This window comes from Danio rerio, chromosome 16, assembly GCF_049306965.1.
Source record: "Danio rerio strain Tuebingen ecotype United States chromosome 16, GRCz12tu, whole genome shotgun sequence".
NCBI lineage: Eukaryota > Metazoa > Chordata > Actinopteri > Cypriniformes > Danionidae > Danio > Danio rerio.
Window position 1 is genome coordinate 59,361,483 of NC_133191.1, and position 18,487 is coordinate 59,379,969.

Here is an 18,487-nt window from a genome sequence, read left to right on the forward strand (position 1 = left end):
GGAAGCGCAGCATTTATATCACTATTAAAGTTCAGAGACACTTATTTATCTCAGGAGTTTCCTTAGATAAGACGCTGACAGTAAACATTACCATTCAAACATGAGGAAAGAAACACACTAAAGAACTGTTCACACACACACACACACACACACACACACACACACACACACACACACACACACACACACACACACACTGGATACTCTCCTGCTTTACTCTGTGCTTTTTCACTCTGAAGTGTAGCGTCTCGTGTCTTTAGATACACAGACATGATGCTTGTTTGTGAAACATCTCTCCCTTCATTCAGACTGAAGTGTGTCTGCACTCTGATCTCACCGACTCTGCATTATCATCTTCATCATGAATGATCATATAGTGTCTACACACTGCTGCTGTCTGATGCTGAGCTGCGCATGTTATTCCTCCTGCAGGGCTGATTATATACACGCAAATCACTTTAGTCAAAACTGTCTGCTGAACAAGTCATCATCTTCATCATCATCATCACCATAATCACAATCACCTTCATCATCACCATCATAATCACAATTATCATCATCATAATCACCAATCACAATCTTCATCATCACCATAATCACAATCATCTTCATCATCATCTTCATCATCATCATCATCACCATCATCATCATCATCATCACCATCATTATCATTACCATAATCACAATCGTCTTCATCATCACCATAATCACAATCATTTTTATCATCATCACCATCATCATCACCATCATCATAATCACAATCATCTTCATCATTATCATCATTATCATCATCATCACAATTATCTTAGTCATCATCTCCAAAATCACAATCATCTTCATCATCACCATAATCAAATCGTTTTCATCATCATCATCACCATAATCACAATCTTAGTCATCATCATCATAATCAAAATAATCATCATCATCATCATCATCATCATCATCACCATAATCACAATCTTCATCATCACCATAATCACAATCATCGTCATCATCATCACCGTCATCTTCATCATCAACATAATCACAATCATCATCATCATCATCATCATCACAATCTTCATCATCACCATAATCACAATCATCGTCATCATCATCATCATCATCATCATCGTCTTAGTCATCACCATAATCAAAATCATTTTCATCATCATCACTATAATCACAATCATCTTCATCATCATCACCATAATCACAATGATCTTCATCATCTTCATCATCATCACCATAATCACAATCGTCTTCATCATCATCACCATAATCACAATCATCTTCATCACCATAATCACAATCATCTTCATCACCATAATCACAATCATCTTCATCATCATCACCATAATCACAATCATCTTCATCATCATCACCATAATCACAATGATCTTCATCATCTTCATCATCATCACCATAATCACAATCGTCTTCATCATCATCACCATAATCACAATGATCTTCATCATCTTCATCATCATCACCATAATCACAATCATCTTCATCATCATCACCATAATCACAATCGTCTTCATCATCATCACCATAATCACAATCATCTTCATCATCATCACCATAATCACAATGATCTTCATCATCATCACCATAATCACAATCATCGTCATCATCATCATCATCATCATCATCGTCTTAGTCATCACCATAATCAAAATCATTTTCATCATCATCACTATAATCACAATCATCTTCATCATCATCACCATAATCACAATGATCTTCATCATCTTCATCATCATCACCATAATCACAATCGTCTTCATCATCATCACCATAATCACAATCATCTTCATCACCATAATCACAATCATCTTCATCACCATAATCACAATCATCTTCATCATCATCACCATAATCACAATCATCTTCATCATCATCACCATAATCACAATGATCTTCATCATCTTCATCATCATCACCATAATCACAATCGTCTTCATCATCATCACCATAATCACAATGATCTTCATCATCTTCATCATCATCACCATAATCACAATCATCTTCATCATCATCACCATAATCACAATCGTCTTCATCATCATCACCATAATCACAATCATCTTCATCATCATCACCATAATCACAATGATCTTCATCATCTTCATCATCATCACCATAATCACAATCGTCTTCATCATCATCACCATAATCACAATCGTCTTCATCATCATCACCATAATCACAATCATCTTCATCATCACAATTACAATCATCATCATCATCATAATCACCAATCACAATCTTCATCATCACCATAATCACAAATCATCATCATCATCATCTTCATCATCATCATCATCATCACCATCATCACAATCATCATCATCATAATCACCAATCACAATCTTCATCATCACCATAATCACAATCATCTTCATCATCATCATCATCACCATCATTATCATTACCATAATCACAATCGTCTTCATCATCACCATAATCACAATCATTTTTATCATCATCACCATCATCATCACCATCATCATAATCACAATCATCTTCATCATTATCATCATTATCATCATCATCATAATTATCTTAGTCATCATCTCCAAAATCACAATCATCTTCATCATCACCATAATCAAATCGTTTTCATCATCATCATCACCATAATCACAATCTTAGTCATCATCATCATAATCAAAATAATCATCATCATCATCATCATCATCATCATCATCATCACCATAATCACAATCATTGTCATCATCATCCCCGTCATCTTCATCATCAACATAATCACAATCATCGTCATCATCATCATCATCATCGTCTTAGTCATCACCATAATCAAAATCATCTTCATCATCATCACTATAATCACAATCATCTTCATCATCATCACCATAATCACAATGATCTTCATCATCTTCATCATCATCACCATAATCACAATCGTCTTCATCATCATCACCATAATCACAATGATCTTCATCATCTTCATCATCATCACCATAATCACAATCGTCTTCATCATCATCACCATAATCACAATCGTCTTCATCATCATCACCATAATCAAAATCATCTTCATCATCACAATTACAATCATCATCATCACAATCATCTTCGTCATCACCATCACAACAATCATCTTCATCACACCATCCTAATCACAATCATCTTCATCATCACCATCATAATCATCATCACCATCATCTTCATCATCACCATAATCAGTCATCACCATAATCACAATCGTCTTCATCATCATCACTATAATCACAATCATCTTCATCATCATCACCATAATCACAATGATCTTCATCATCTTCATCATCATCACCATAATCACAATCGTCTTCATCATCATCACCATAATCACAATCATCTTCATCACCATAATCACAATCATCTTCATCACCATAATCACAATCATCTTCATCATCATCACCATAATCACAATCATCTTCATCATCATCACCATAATCACAATGATCTTCATCATCTTCATCATCATCACCATAATCACAATCGTCTTCATCATCATCACCATAATCACAATGATCTTCATCATCTTCATCATCATCACCATAATCACAATCATCTTCATCATCATCACCATAATCACAATCGTCTTCATCATCATCACCATAATCACAATCATCTTCATCATCATCACCATAATCACAATGATCTTCATCATCATCACCATAATCACAATCATCGTCATCATCATCATCATCATCATCATCGTCTTAGTCATCACCATAATCAAAATCATTTTCATCATCATCACTATAATCACAATCATCTTCATCATCATCACCATAATCACAATGATCTTCATCATCTTCATCATCATCACCATAATCACAATCGTCTTCATCATCATCACCATAATCACAATCATCTTCATCACCATAATCACAATCATCTTCATCACCATAATCACAATCATCTTCATCATCATCACCATAATCACAATCATCTTCATCATCATCACCATAATCACAATGATCTTCATCATCTTCATCATCATCACCATAATCACAATCGTCTTCATCATCATCACCATAATCACAATGATCTTCATCATCTTCATCATCATCACCATAATCACAATCATCTTCATCATCATCACCATAATCACAATCGTCTTCATCATCATCACCATAATCACAATCATCTTCATCATCATCACCATAATCACAATGATCTTCATCATCTTCATCATCATCACCATAATCACAATCGTCTTCATCATCATCACCATAATCACAATCGTCTTCATCATCATCACCATAATCACAATCATCTTCATCATCACAATTACAATCATCATCATCATCATAATCACCAATCACAATCTTCATCATCACCATAATCACAAATCATCATCATCATCATCTTCATCATCATCATCATCATCACCATCATCACAATCATCATCATCATAATCACCAATCACAATCTTCATCATCACCATAATCACAATCATCTTCATCATCATCATCATCACCATCATTATCATTACCATAATCACAATCGTCTTCATCATCACCATAATCACAATCATTTTTATCATCATCACCATCATCATCACCATCATCATAATCACAATCATCTTCATCATTATCATCATTATCATCATCATCATAATTATCTTAGTCATCATCTCCAAAATCACAATCATCTTCATCATCACCATAATCAAATCGTTTTCATCATCATCATCACCATAATCACAATCTTAGTCATCATCATCATAATCAAAATAATCATCATCATCATCATCATCATCATCATCATCATCACCATAATCACAATCATTGTCATCATCATCCCCGTCATCTTCATCATCAACATAATCACAATCATCGTCATCATCATCATCATCATCGTCTTAGTCATCACCATAATCAAAATCATCTTCATCATCATCACTATAATCACAATCATCTTCATCATCATCACCATAATCACAATGATCTTCATCATCTTCATCATCATCACCATAATCACAATCGTCTTCATCATCATCACCATAATCACAATGATCTTCATCATCTTCATCATCATCACCATAATCACAATCGTCTTCATCATCATCACCATAATCACAATCGTCTTCATCATCATCACCATAATCAAAATCATCTTCATCATCACAATTACAATCATCATCATCACAATCATCTTCGTCATCACCATCACAACAATCATCTTCATCACACCATCCTAATCACAATCATCTTCATCATCACCATCATCTTCATCATCACCATCATCTTCATCATCACCATCATCTTCATCATCACCATAATCAGTCATCAGCATAATCACAATCATCTTCATCATTAAAATCACAATCATCTTCATCATTAAAATCACAATCATCCTCATCTTCATCAAACACACCTGTAACACAGACTGCGCATCAACAGCTTTTTGTCCTTCATTTTATTCAGCTTTGTTTCTCACAAATTTGATTTGTGTTATGAATGTGCTTTAGTGTGTGTGTGTGTGTGTGTGTGTGTGTGTGTGTTTGTCCCTCAGATGAATGTTAACCACCGACTGCATTAAATGAATCACCAAGAACTACAGTTTCAGCTAAAAATATCTTGAATGTTCAACTGCAGAACAAAACCCCCGTAAAACACACCGCACATTAGCATATTAGGGTGAACTAACCCTTTACCCTTCAATTCAATTCAGTTCATCTGTATTTGTACAGCGCGTTTACAATGTGGATTGTGTCGAAGCAGCTTCACATAGAAGACTATAGTGAACTGAAACAGCGTCAGCCCAGTGTTCAGTGTTGAACTTTACACCTAATAAATAAGCAGAAAGCCAAATAAAACACAGATCATGAAGCAGACTGAAGCCTCCAGATCTACTGCAGCAGCACACACTGAATCTGAAGGAGTAAAGCTGCGCAGCGGCACACGGGGCCAGGGCCAATCTGGGGTCTGAGATTTGAGGAAAAAGCCCACAGTCTAAAAAAAGAAGACACAACGCTTTCCTCAGGCTAAATGCAGACGCGTTCTTCGAAAACACACAACAAACACTGCTGTGGGAGAGAGAGAGAGTGTGTAGATCCACAGACAGATTGAAGGAGCGATGCAAGGGGAAACGACAGGAAGCTCACATCAAAACCAGAGAAGAGCAGAAATCAGAGTTGAGGAGAGAGAGAGAGAGAGAGAGAGAGAGGAAGAGGAGGAGGAGGAGGAGGAGGAGAACCAGAAGCAGAAATGAGGTGAGAGAGTGGGAGAGAGATAAAGACACAGGAAGCCGCCGTTTGCAGAGTGTGTGAATGTGTGTGTGTGTGTGTGTGTGTGAGAGAGTGTGTATGCAAGTGTGACTGTTTATTAGAAAGTGTGTGTGTGTGTGTTATAAAATCCTTTTGTTTATGCTGTGTGTAGTGCTCTGTCAACATATAAGTCTTGCTAATGAAGCTCTTATAAACTGTGTGTGTAAACTTTGTGTGTGTGTGTGTGAGTGCGCGCAAGAGTTTGTTAGAGTGTGTTTAGTGTGTATAAGAGTGTGTTTGTGTGCGAGCGTGTGTATTAGTGTTTGCGTGTCTGTATGCGAGCATGTGTCTGTGTGTATTAGAGAATGCGTGTGTGAGTAAGTCTTTACTAGAGTGTGTATAAGTGTTCATTTGTGCATTAGAATGTTTTGTGTGTATGTGTGTATGAGTGTGAGTGTGTGCGGGTGTGTATATGTGTGTGTGTGTATGTGTATATGCATGAGTAGTTTTTAGAGAATGTATTAGTGTGTGTGAGTGCGTGCATGAGAGTGCGTTTGTGTGTGCTTATCTATTCAGCAAAAGGTGTATTTAAATGTGTGTGTGTGTGTGTGTGTGTGTGTGTGTGTGTGTGTGTGTTTGGTGATATTACAGTAAATGTCAGGGTGTGTGTTTTTAGATGAATGTTCAGCTGTTTCTCGACTGTTTATTCACAATAATCTCAGCAAACACTCCTCAATCTGCACTGAAAGGATGCTTCTCTGTGAAATCTCTACTACAGACAAACAGAGGACCACACACACACACACACACACACACACACACACACACACACACACATCATATACACATCATATACACAATAATCACAGCTAGAATCATTCAATAATTAAAGTGTGTGTGTGTGTGTGTGTGTGTGTTTGTGTGTGTGTGTTTGTGTGTGTGTGTGTGTGCGCAATAACTCTCCTGTATGAAGGACTGAGAAACGCTTACAGACGTGTCTGAAACTCTCTCCGTTCACTGATGCTGCAAAGCTTCAGTGCAGAAACCACAGACAAACTCACAGAAACATGAGGAAAGATCTCCTCTTTCACTATAAACTCGCTCAAACACTGCTCAGTTTCATCATTCAAGAACAATCTCAAACTCATATCTTCATATTTTTATTAAACAGACACTGAAACTAGATTCTGTCTGATCAGGAACTTCTCATTAATAATAATCAAAAAGCTTGAATCCTTACAGTGTAATGAAATTAAACTGATTTACATTAAATTACCCAATTAAAATTAAATTAATGTCATACAATTAAATTGAACTCATTCTCAACTCATGACTGCTCAAAAACAGCTTCATATTTAGTTTTACTATCAAAACAATTTGAATGAACATAAACAATCCTCTGAGCAAGTTTTAATCCTGATATATTATTATGAATATATTATATTAATTAACATTAACCTTCAGATGAGCAGAGAACTGTGATGCTTTGTCAATAAGTGGACATAAACCTGCTGAAAAGCAATTTATTAAACTAAGGTGTTTAAGATTTGAGCAAAAAAATAAATATACAGTGATCACTAACCTCTCATTTAGACTCATATTTTTATAAGAAGCTCTACAATATTATTTTAGTGCATAAACAATGGAAGTCAGAATTATTAGCCCCCTGTTTATTTCCCCCCAATTTCTGTGTAACAGAGAGCAGATGTCTTCAACACATTTCTATTCATAATAGTGTTAATAACTCATCTCTAATAACTGATTTATTTTCTCTTTGTCATGATGACAGTAAATAATATTAGACTAGATATTCTTCAAGACACTTCTATACAGCTTAAAGTGGCATGTAAAGGCTTCACTAGGGTAATTAGGATAACTAGGCAGGTTATGGTAATTAGGCAAGTTATTGTATAACGATGGTTTGTTCTGGAGACTATAGAGAAAAAAAATAGCTTAAAGGGGCTAATAATATTGACCTTAAAATGGTGTTTAAACAATTAAAAACTGCTTTTATTCTAGCCGAAATAAAACAAATAAGACTTTCTCCAGAAAAACAAATATTATCAGACATACTATGAACATTTCCTCAATCTGTTCAACATCATCTGGGAAATATTTAAAAAAGAAAAGAAATCTAAGGGGGCGAATAATTCTGACTTCAACCTTCAACTGTACATTAGATTAGTCAGTACTGAAGCCAAATCTGGAACTTATCTAACAAAATAACTGAAGATTATGCTCCAATATCAGTACACCCAAATGTATATGTTAGGTAAAAATATTAAATTAAATAATTACACACAATTCAAGAGAAAACCAAACTATATCAAATGTAGTTAAAGTTTCGTAGTTTATAAATTAATTTGCAGTATTTTACATTAATTTAATTGTGTTATCTTTCTATTTCTGAAGATGTTCAGTGACTAAAATATCATTTTAATAAATATATCCGTGTAAAACATCTGTTTTGTTCAAATGCAAAAAAATATATATGATCTATAATCACTGAGAAATGAACATAAAACTGTTTAATAGCAATTTATCAAACTAAAGTGTTTAATATTTGAGCAAAAAGATAAACATACAGTGCTGCTAAGCATACATCAGTTCACCCTTCACAAAACACTTATAGATTTAGATTTTCTACAGGAAGCTCTACAATATTATATTAGTGCATATACATTATGCACTAATGTATGTGTAATATATGTGTGGTTTTGTTCAGCACTTTGGTCAGTGCCAAACTGAAGTAAATGTGCTTTATAAATAAACTTTACATACATACTTACTTACATTAGATTAGTCAGTACTGAAGCTAAATTTGGAGCTCATCTAACAAAATGAAGATAACACTTCAAAATTAGTCCACCCAAATTTATATTTTTTAATCAAGATAATTAAAAAATGTACACAATTCTGTTTAAATTTTGTAGTTTGTATATTTTTGTAATGTTTTGCATGAGTTTAATTGTGTTATCTTTCTATTTCTGAAGATGTTTAGTGACTAAAATATCATTTTATTAAATATATCTGTGTAATAATTCTGTTTTGTTCAAATGCACCAAAATAAACGGTCTATATTCACTGAGAAAAGGGAAAAAAATACTCATTTATGATGAGCACTGTGTCTGACTACTAACATTGTAAAACTACTTCTCACTCATAAAGTGTTGTTTTACAGAGCACAAACATCTTTCTCGGTATTTCCCCATTACATTTGTCTTCTGCAGAAAGTCTTATTTCTTTTAGTTTGGATGGATGAAATTTATAAATAAATAGACTTTTAGATAAATATACAGTTAAAGTCAGAATTATTCGCCCCCTTCATTTTTTTCTTCTTTTTTAAATATTTCCCAAATGATGTTGAACAGATTGAGGAAATGTTCACAGTATGTCTGATAATATTTGTTATTCTGGAGAAAGTGATTTGTTTTATTTGGGCTAGAATAAAAGCAGTTTTTAATTTTAAAAAACAGTTTAAGGTCAATATTATTCGCCCCTTTAAGCTATTTTTGTTCTCGATAGTCTCCAGAACAAACCATCATTATACAATAACTTGCCTAATTACCCTAACTTTACCCTAATTACCCTAGTGAAGCCTTTACATTTAAGCTGTATAGAAGTGTCTTGAAGAATATCTAGTCTAATATTATTTACTGTCATCATGACAAAGAGAAAATAAATCAGTTATTGGAGATGAGATTATGTTAAAATAATAACAGCACTTGAGAAAATAATTTTAAAATAATTTCCCCATAATCTTGTCATTGACTTGACATAAGTCTCCTGCAGAATCAGCTCAATAAGTCTGAATTCTCATAACCAAACAAATAACGATGACCTTAAACAGTGTGAAAGAAATAAATGTGTATTTTAAGTCTGCAGGCGTTGGCGTAACAGATCTCTCCCTGATTCAGACACGTCTTCTTCATTTCAGTATTCTCAGCCCTCCGACATCAACACAAACGCAGAGAAAAACACAACAGAAAGCGTTTCCTACAGCGCTAAAGTGAAAAGGTCAAAGCAGCTGCGCTGTAAACATTTCTGAATCACAGTGAGGAGAAACAGACGAGCGTGACTCACTCCATATACAGAAAACACCCGTAATGAGGAGAAGAACACGATGGAACATCAGCATCAGCATTATTATACACTAACCGGCCACTTTATTAGGTACACCTCTCTAGTAGCGGCTTGTACCCTTTTAGCCTTCAGAGCTTTAATCCTTGGTGTCAGAGATTCAACAAGCTGCTGGAAATATTCCTCAGAGATTTTGTTCCATATTGTCATGATAGCATCACACAGTTGCTGCAGATTTGTCGGCTGCACATCCATGATGCCAATCTCCCGTTCCACCACATCCCAAAGCTGCTCTATTGGATTGAGCTCTGGTGACTGTGGAGGCCATTTGAGTACAGTGAACTCATCGTCATGTTCAAGAAAGCAGTCTGAGATGATTGAGCTTTATGACATGCTGCGTTATCCTGCTGGAAGTAGCCATCAGAAGATGGAGACACTGTGCTCATAAAGGGATGGACATGGTCAGCAGCAATACTCAGGTAGGCTGTGGCGTTGATGCTCAATTGGTACTAATGGACCCAAAGAAAATCTCCCCCACACCATTACACCACCACCACCAGCCTGAACCGCTGATACAAGGCAGGATGATCCATGCTTTCATGTTGTCTGAGCCGAGCATCTGAATGTGTCAGCAGAAATGGAGACTCATCAGAGCAGCAACGTTTCTCCAATCTTCTATTGTCCAGTTTTGGTGAGTCTGTGTGAATTGTAGCCTCAGTTTCCTGTTCTTAGCTGACAGGAGCGGCACCCAGTGTGCTCTTCTGCTGCTGTAGCCCATCCGCCTCAAGGTTGGACGTGTTGTGTGTTCAGAGATGCTCTTCTGCAGAGCTCGGTTGTAGCGAGTGCTTATTTGAGTTACTGTAGCCTCTCTATCAGCTGGAACCAGTCTGGCCATTCTCCTCTGACCTCTGGCCTCATCAACAAGGCATTTGCACCCACAGAACTGCCGCTCACTGGATATTTCCTCTTTGTCGGAGCATTCTCTGTAAACCCTAGAGATGGTTGTGCGTGAAAATCCCAGTAGATCAGCAGTTTCTGAAATACTCAGAGCAGCCCGTCTGGCAGCAACAACCATGCCACGGTCAAAGTCTCTTAAATCCCCTTTCTTCCCCATTCTGATGCTCGCTTTGAACTGCAGCAGATCCTCTTGACCAAGTCTACATGCTGAAATGCAGTGAGCTGCTGCCCTGTGATTGGCTGATTAGAAATGTGAGTTAAGAAGCAGTTGGACAGGTGTACCTAATAAAGTGGCCGGTGAGTGTATTTCCTGAAGAACATCCTGACCATAAAACTGTTCAGTGACCTCCGAAAAATTGTGTGTTTGTCAAGAATGTGTGTGTGTGTGTGTGTGTGTATATATATATGTGAGAAAGATAATAAATTAAGTGTGTGTGTGCTGTGTGTGAGAGAATGTTTTTGAGTGTGTGAGTGTGTGTGTGGGATTGTCAAGAGTGTGGATCAGTGTGTGTAAAAAACGCTGTGTGGGAGTGACTGTTTCTGAGTGCATGTTTGTGTGTGTGCGTATGTGGGATTGTGTGCTTGTGTGTGTTGAGAATGTTTGAGTGAGTGTGTGTGTGTGTGTGTGTGTGTGTGTGTGTGTGTGTGTGTGTGTGTGTGTGTGTGTGTGTGTGTGTGTGTGTGTGTGTGTGAGTGTGTGTGTGTCAGGCATCATCTTCAGCATCTCTGTCTGATCAGCAGTTTCATCTCGACCCTCGTGTTTCTGTGTCTTACTCAGTGTGTTTCAGTGTGTTGTTGTTGTTGGTGTGTGTGTGTGTGTGTGTGTGTCTTTTAAACACATCAGTCATTTTACAGTAAAGTATCTCAGCGCAGTATGGGAGGATTTCACTGCTTCACACATGAGTGTAGAGTGTGTGTGTGTGTGTGTGTGTGTGTGTGTGTGTGTGTGTAGATGATGTTGCAAAACTAACTGATCCTCATCTATTTCCTGTTTCTCCTCCTTCAGCTCTTTGTCAGTCTCTCTGCTTCACCCGAAAACTCCACATCCACACTCACTTCGAGCAGCTCGGCTCCGCCCACAATGCACACACATGCGAATATTCATGAGGCATTAATGTGAGGTATTAATAGAGCCTGTGAAGAGCACTGAACCTGATCAGAGCTTCCTGACCGAACAGTCAGTTTAGCAGACGCTCTTAAAGCTCTCATTCAGTAAAGTTTGAGCTCAGTGGTGTCGCACTGTGCCCTCACAGCAAGAAGGTCTCTGGTTCAAGTCAGAGCTAGGTCAGTGTGTGTTTCTGTGTGGAGTTTGCATGTTCTCCCCGTGTTGGCGTGGGTTTCCTCCGGGTGCTCCGGTTTCCCCCACAGTCCAAACACATGCGCTATAGGGGAATTGATGAACTACACTGGTTCATTCCGCTGTGGTGACCCCTGATGAATAAGGGACTAAGCTGAAGAAAAATGAATAAATGAATATTCAAATGTAATATTTCAGCATGTTTTCAGGCAGTAAAGAGGCTTCACACTCAAATAAATACGTAAACATCACACCGCAATCTCTGTAATTTATTCCAGCTCTTTCTCCAGATTCTGCAGTGTTGTGGAGTTATTCCTGAAATATTTTTAAAGTTAATAGATCATAATAATACCCGTATATATTTTACAGTGTAATTTCACCAGTTTAGTTGTACTAAATATAACTCTCAGCTGGATATTTGACTCATTATTTTAAACAAATGTGTTATATACAGCGCTCGGCATAAATGATTACTGAACATTGATATCTGAATCCATGTCTCAGTGAATATAGGCAATAATTAGTGCTGAATGTAAACAGGAGAGCTTTACTGAACAGTTCTGTCTATTAAAATAAGAGTTTGATCATCTTCAGGAGTAGACAGATCAGACAAAATGACAAACTACTACATTCAGCTAAACTATATACAGATTACAAATGTTTCTCTTGATTTTTTCTGTTTATTAAAACTATATTTAATATTCCGCCATCATATTAATGTGTGTGTAATGTTTGAGCTGTGATCAGTGCTTTTGTTAGATGAGTTGATCAGGTTTGTCTCTGCACTGCTGTATTACAGTAAAGCGTGCTGGAGAGAACATTACTGTAACACAGAGAGACTGGTCTATGATCAGCGCTGTAATCAATGCTTCCCTTCAGGATCCGAACATCATCATCAGCATTGATGTCAAGTGTGTGTGTGTTTGTGTGTGTAAGAGAGAGAGTGCATGTGTGTAAGAGTGTGTGTGCAATTGTGTGTTAGACTTTTTGTGTACATCTGTGAGTGTTGGTGTGTGTGTTGGCGGTGGTCAAGTAAACTTGTCTACAGGAGTGAAACTGCAGCAGCAGAAAAAGGAAACGGTGAAGCTGAACTTCCTAAAAGTGTGTGAGAGAAACGAGCGCTGTGTGTGTGTGTGAGACGAGACTCTGACTGCATGAAAGCGAAAACCATCAGTGCGATGCAGGGGGGAATTTCTGATGGCTCCACTGCCCTGAATACAGCATTTACAGGAACAGCGAGTGTGTGTGTGTGAGTGAGTGTGTGTGTGGGTGTGTTTCATCTGAGGGTCTTTTTAGAGGAAGAGGGAAATCCATGAGCGAGCGCTCACACTTCTGTCAGCATCTGTCATGTGACCACTGCAGAAACACTGAAGCGCTCTCACACGCACGCACACACACACACACACACACACACACACACACACACACACACACACACACACACACACACAGAGCTGTACACAAACCTTAACACACAAATAGAGAAGCATGACAGACAAGATGTGCACACACACAAATGCACACATACACACACACACACACAAACTCTAACACGTACATAGAGACACACAGACCAAACAGACATACACACACACATATATATGTACACTAACAAACTCTACTACACATTGAGATATACACACACACACACCAATACACACACACACACACACACACATACACACACACACACACGTACCTCCAGTCCATAAACTCTCAGCTGCACGTCTCTCCTTCTGTCGTCTCTCTGGTCAATCCTGTCAACAAGACACAACAAGTCAGAAAGTCTTTCTGTCTAGTACACTATCCAGTACACTATGCAGTACACTATCTAGAACATTATCTAGTTCACAATCTAGTACACTATGCAGAACACAATCCAAAACCCCATATATAATACTACCTAGTACACTATCCAAAACACTATCTAGAACACTATGTAGTTCACAATCTAGTACACTATCCAGAACACAGTCTAGAACACTATCTAGAACGCAGTCTAGAACATGATATGGAACTCAGTCTAGAACACTATCTAGAGTATGATGAACGAGAGCAGACTGAAGTGAATATGCAACACAGACGATGCAGTATGCGAACCGGAGTTGTTATTCATCAAAACTCTTCTCAGTGATATTGAACACAAGGATGATCTTCTGACATGTTCAGCGTCTCTTCAATAATTCTGGTTCATTCTCATCTGACACCCTGATTCTTCAACTCTACATCTAGAAGATCCGAATAATTTACAAAACAATTCAAATATACCATCATCATGCATTCTCTGACATATTTCAGTAAATACAGAATAAGCCTGCAGTTATTTTTTGATAAACATATTATTAATATTACAATTAACTGATCCAGATTTTGGTCATTTTTATTTACAAATTATTTAACTTGTTTAATTAAACAAAGACACTTTACTTTAATTAAATATGCTTTTCATGTATATGCAATTTGATGGAGACACACAAATTGGCCATCTGACCCATATGTGTGTACGTGTATGTGTGTGTGTACAAATGTTAGGGAAAATATTAAATAAATATCTAATATCTAAAATTAATATTTTAAAATTTTATAGTTTGTAAAATAATAAAATAAATTATATATATATATATTACAACAGATTGGAATTTTAAATGTATGATCTTTATATTAATATAGATGTTCAGTGAGCAAATTCTTACTTTAATGGATTTAATAAAACTATTCTGTTTAAATGCACCAAAATATATCATCTACATTGACTGATAAATGTTCTGAAGAGCGTGTGTCCTCGTGTATGCTGTGAATCAGTATTGCTCAAACACTGCTCTTATTTCATGAGTTTGCTTAAACAATACACAAGTTTCTTCAGGAGATAAAAATGTTTTAAAAATCACTCGAACAGCCACCGGACTCCAGCATTCTTCAAAATATCTTCTTAATAAAGAAACTCAGAGAGGTTTGGAACAAGAGATGTAAAAAGAGAGTAAACGATGAGAGGGAACCGTCCCTTTAAGATCATCATCGCGTATCTCCAGCATAAGTGCGGTGTCATAATTAATAATGCATGTCTACATCACATGAGGAAAACCTACAATCTCTAATCAAGCTATTAAATCTTCACTCATCGTTATAGAACAATTCACTTTGCAATAATTTTAATTCAAAATACTGTACAGAACTAGGTCAATATTAACTTGATTTTAGTATACAACACTTCTTATACAAACATTTATATATCTGGAAATATTGCACTGGATTCTGTTTCATAAAGCAAAGAAATTCAATCCTGCTGATATATTTTGTATATAAATCTACATCTTTCATGCATCTGCTGTACACTGTAAAAAGTGAGCAAACCCAATGCAACTTGGAACTGTTAAGTTGAATTAAATACATTTATGCACAATTAATTCTGCTCATAGTTCACTTACTTAATTAATAAGGCAATGTGTTTACTCGCTTTAAGCCACTAATTGTTTTAAAAGTACATTAAATGACACTGCAGCATTAGAATTACATACAAATATCGTCATTATTGATTAAAATATAGTGTCTGAATGAAACGCTTAATTTTAGAGCATACTCTGAGTTTATCGCCACCAACCGGCAGAATTACCAGAGTAATTCAAGTTACCATGGTGTAAATCCTACAATTATAAGACGCGTTTGAGGTATTCATTAATCAACCTGAGCCTTAAGATTCCCCTGTAACATCATTACTTCAGTTTTATTTACCTTTACTCTTTCTTTCTTTCTTATTTCTTTAAAATCTGTTTAATGTTGCTTAATACTCCTTGTCATTTTCATTTATCATACTTGCATTTATATTTAATGTTTCTTTTAATGTTGTTTATGTAAAGCAATGCATTAGCCATGTGCTATAGATGAACTTGCCGTCTTATTATATTAATGTCATGTATTGTGTCTTTATTGTATTTTCTCTCTAGTTTATCCTCCTGTCATGTTATTTCTGTATTTCCTAATGTCGTGTTATACTGTACCTGTTAATGACTGCTTATTGCTCAATTAAAAAAAATTATGAAGTTACCGTGGCAACGGCGAGAGGGCGGGGTCGTGGAACTAATTATGACTGACAGCAGGTGAGAGTCTAATTGAACTCCAGCACTAATTAAAAAGCAGAAACACACCTCGCTCTGTCACACACACACAGAGGAGTGTTTTACAGTTAAAGGTGTGCAGGTGACAAGCGAATCCGGTTCAGCGGGTTCAGCCGGTTCGGGCTCCTGCAGATTCCGCCTCAAAAGCGAAGCCAAACACGACTGAAACTTGATTAAAACTGACCGTCATCAAAGCCGGCTCTGGTAATTATTCTAATGCGGGTCTGGCGAGAGCGCGCACACTCACCTGTCAGGCGCGCGCGCAGGTACACGAGCATACGCCAAAAAGAGTAAAAATAATAAAAGACACCGAACAAATGAATGAAAATAACAGGCAATCGGTATTAACGAGAGAACTGGCTCGTTTAATAGCAGCGGGAGCGAATTATCAGTCGCTCGTACGTCACACGGGAGTTACCGAGCACCCGTGACGTGTCCGTCCTCCGGTGACCCCGCCGAGGAGAATCAATAAACACGACTAAAAGAAGAGAAACGCACCGAAACACGCAGAAGATGTCGATGAAACAAGAGAACAGGGCTATTCGGTGATGTACGGGAGAAAAGCGCTTTACCTGAGCCGGTGTCACCTGAGTTTCCCCCCGCGCGCGTCCACCTGAGCGCTGCTCGCGCACTTCCTCAATGTGACGCGTCCGCGCGCACGGTTCGCTTTTCGGTAGCGGCTGCTTTCCGTCCGGTGTGTGTTCGCCGGTTCTGACCCGCTCCTGACGGGCTCCGCGGCTCCTCCTTAAACCCGCAACCAGGAAGCGGCTTGTCCTACTTCCAGCGGCCGCGGGTGATTGGCTCTGCGGGCGGCGGAGGGCGCGCTCGGCGGGGGGGTGGGGGGTGCTCTGTGCGCGTGCACGGCGGCCTGCGCGTGTCCGTGCGCTGATGAGGTGGGCATGATCGACCGGAGACACAGGTGACCAGAGACACCGGGAGACAGACCGCGGGAGACACGATCACATTAACGCGGTGCTTCCTTTTTCGTGATGAGCACGCGCTTCCTCTTCTGCTTCTGAAAATGAGTCAAGTGACAAACTCTGAATTAGCATGTCAAAGAGCGACACACACGCGCGCGGCTGTAAATGAATCAGGCTTCTGAATTTACAGTATTGGCGTGTGTTTCTGCTCTGTCACTGATGCGAAATAGATAATATCACTAATCCGCGCGCACCATTAGTGAGCTGCAAGTGCATGTGGCGCGTGCATGAGGGAACACAACTCACACACCTACACACAAATACTCACGTAATGTAAATGTAATGGTGTTTCTACTGTACAGGCTGTGTATTCTCTCCCAGTGGCAGATTTAGGGGCCCTGAGTAATTCTGGGGCCCAACAGTCCTATTATGATGAACCCCTATATATATATTTATATTGTTATGAATATGTGAATTTATTTATTCATTTGTTTCTGTCTTTTTCTCAGAACACTCAGTTTTCCTTTCTACATTTTTATTTTAATGCAATATTTACATTTTAAATGATTTATTTTCCCAATCTGAAGTTCAAATATACTCATTAAACAAATATTATAAACTACTGAAACAGTTGTGATGCGCACGCTTTAGTAAAGGCATCTTCCACTGATTGGGGCTGTGTGGACACACTCACGCTGATGTGTTGATCACACTCACATTTTATTTCTTAGACCCACATCAAAAAACATGTCAGAAAACTGAGTTATATCATTTATAGAAACTTATAGGTATACACACACACACACACTCTCTCTCTCTCTCTCTCTAAACAATAACTCGAGGTCTGTTACCACTACATAGTTTAATACTTTATTGTAACTTAAAAATTCTAAAATGCTGATCAGATTAAAAC

General features: G+C 37.6%; 1 protein-coding gene across 2 annotated transcripts in view; it reads right to left on the reverse strand.

The window, feature by feature from the left end:
* Positions 1 to 17,401, reverse strand: part of zbtb7b (zinc finger and BTB domain containing 7B) — a 37,007-nt gene extending 19,606 nt beyond the window's left edge. For both annotated transcript variants that reach the window (XR_012391376.1, XM_073924721.1), the window contains exons 1-2: positions 17,227 to 17,401; positions 14,242 to 14,299 (exon numbers count right to left, since the gene is read on the reverse strand). The gene's annotated coding sequence lies outside the window, so the exon portion shown is untranslated. The remainder of the gene's footprint in view (positions 1 to 14,241; positions 14,300 to 17,226) is intronic.
* Between the last annotated feature and the right edge of the window lie 1,086 nt (positions 17,402 to 18,487).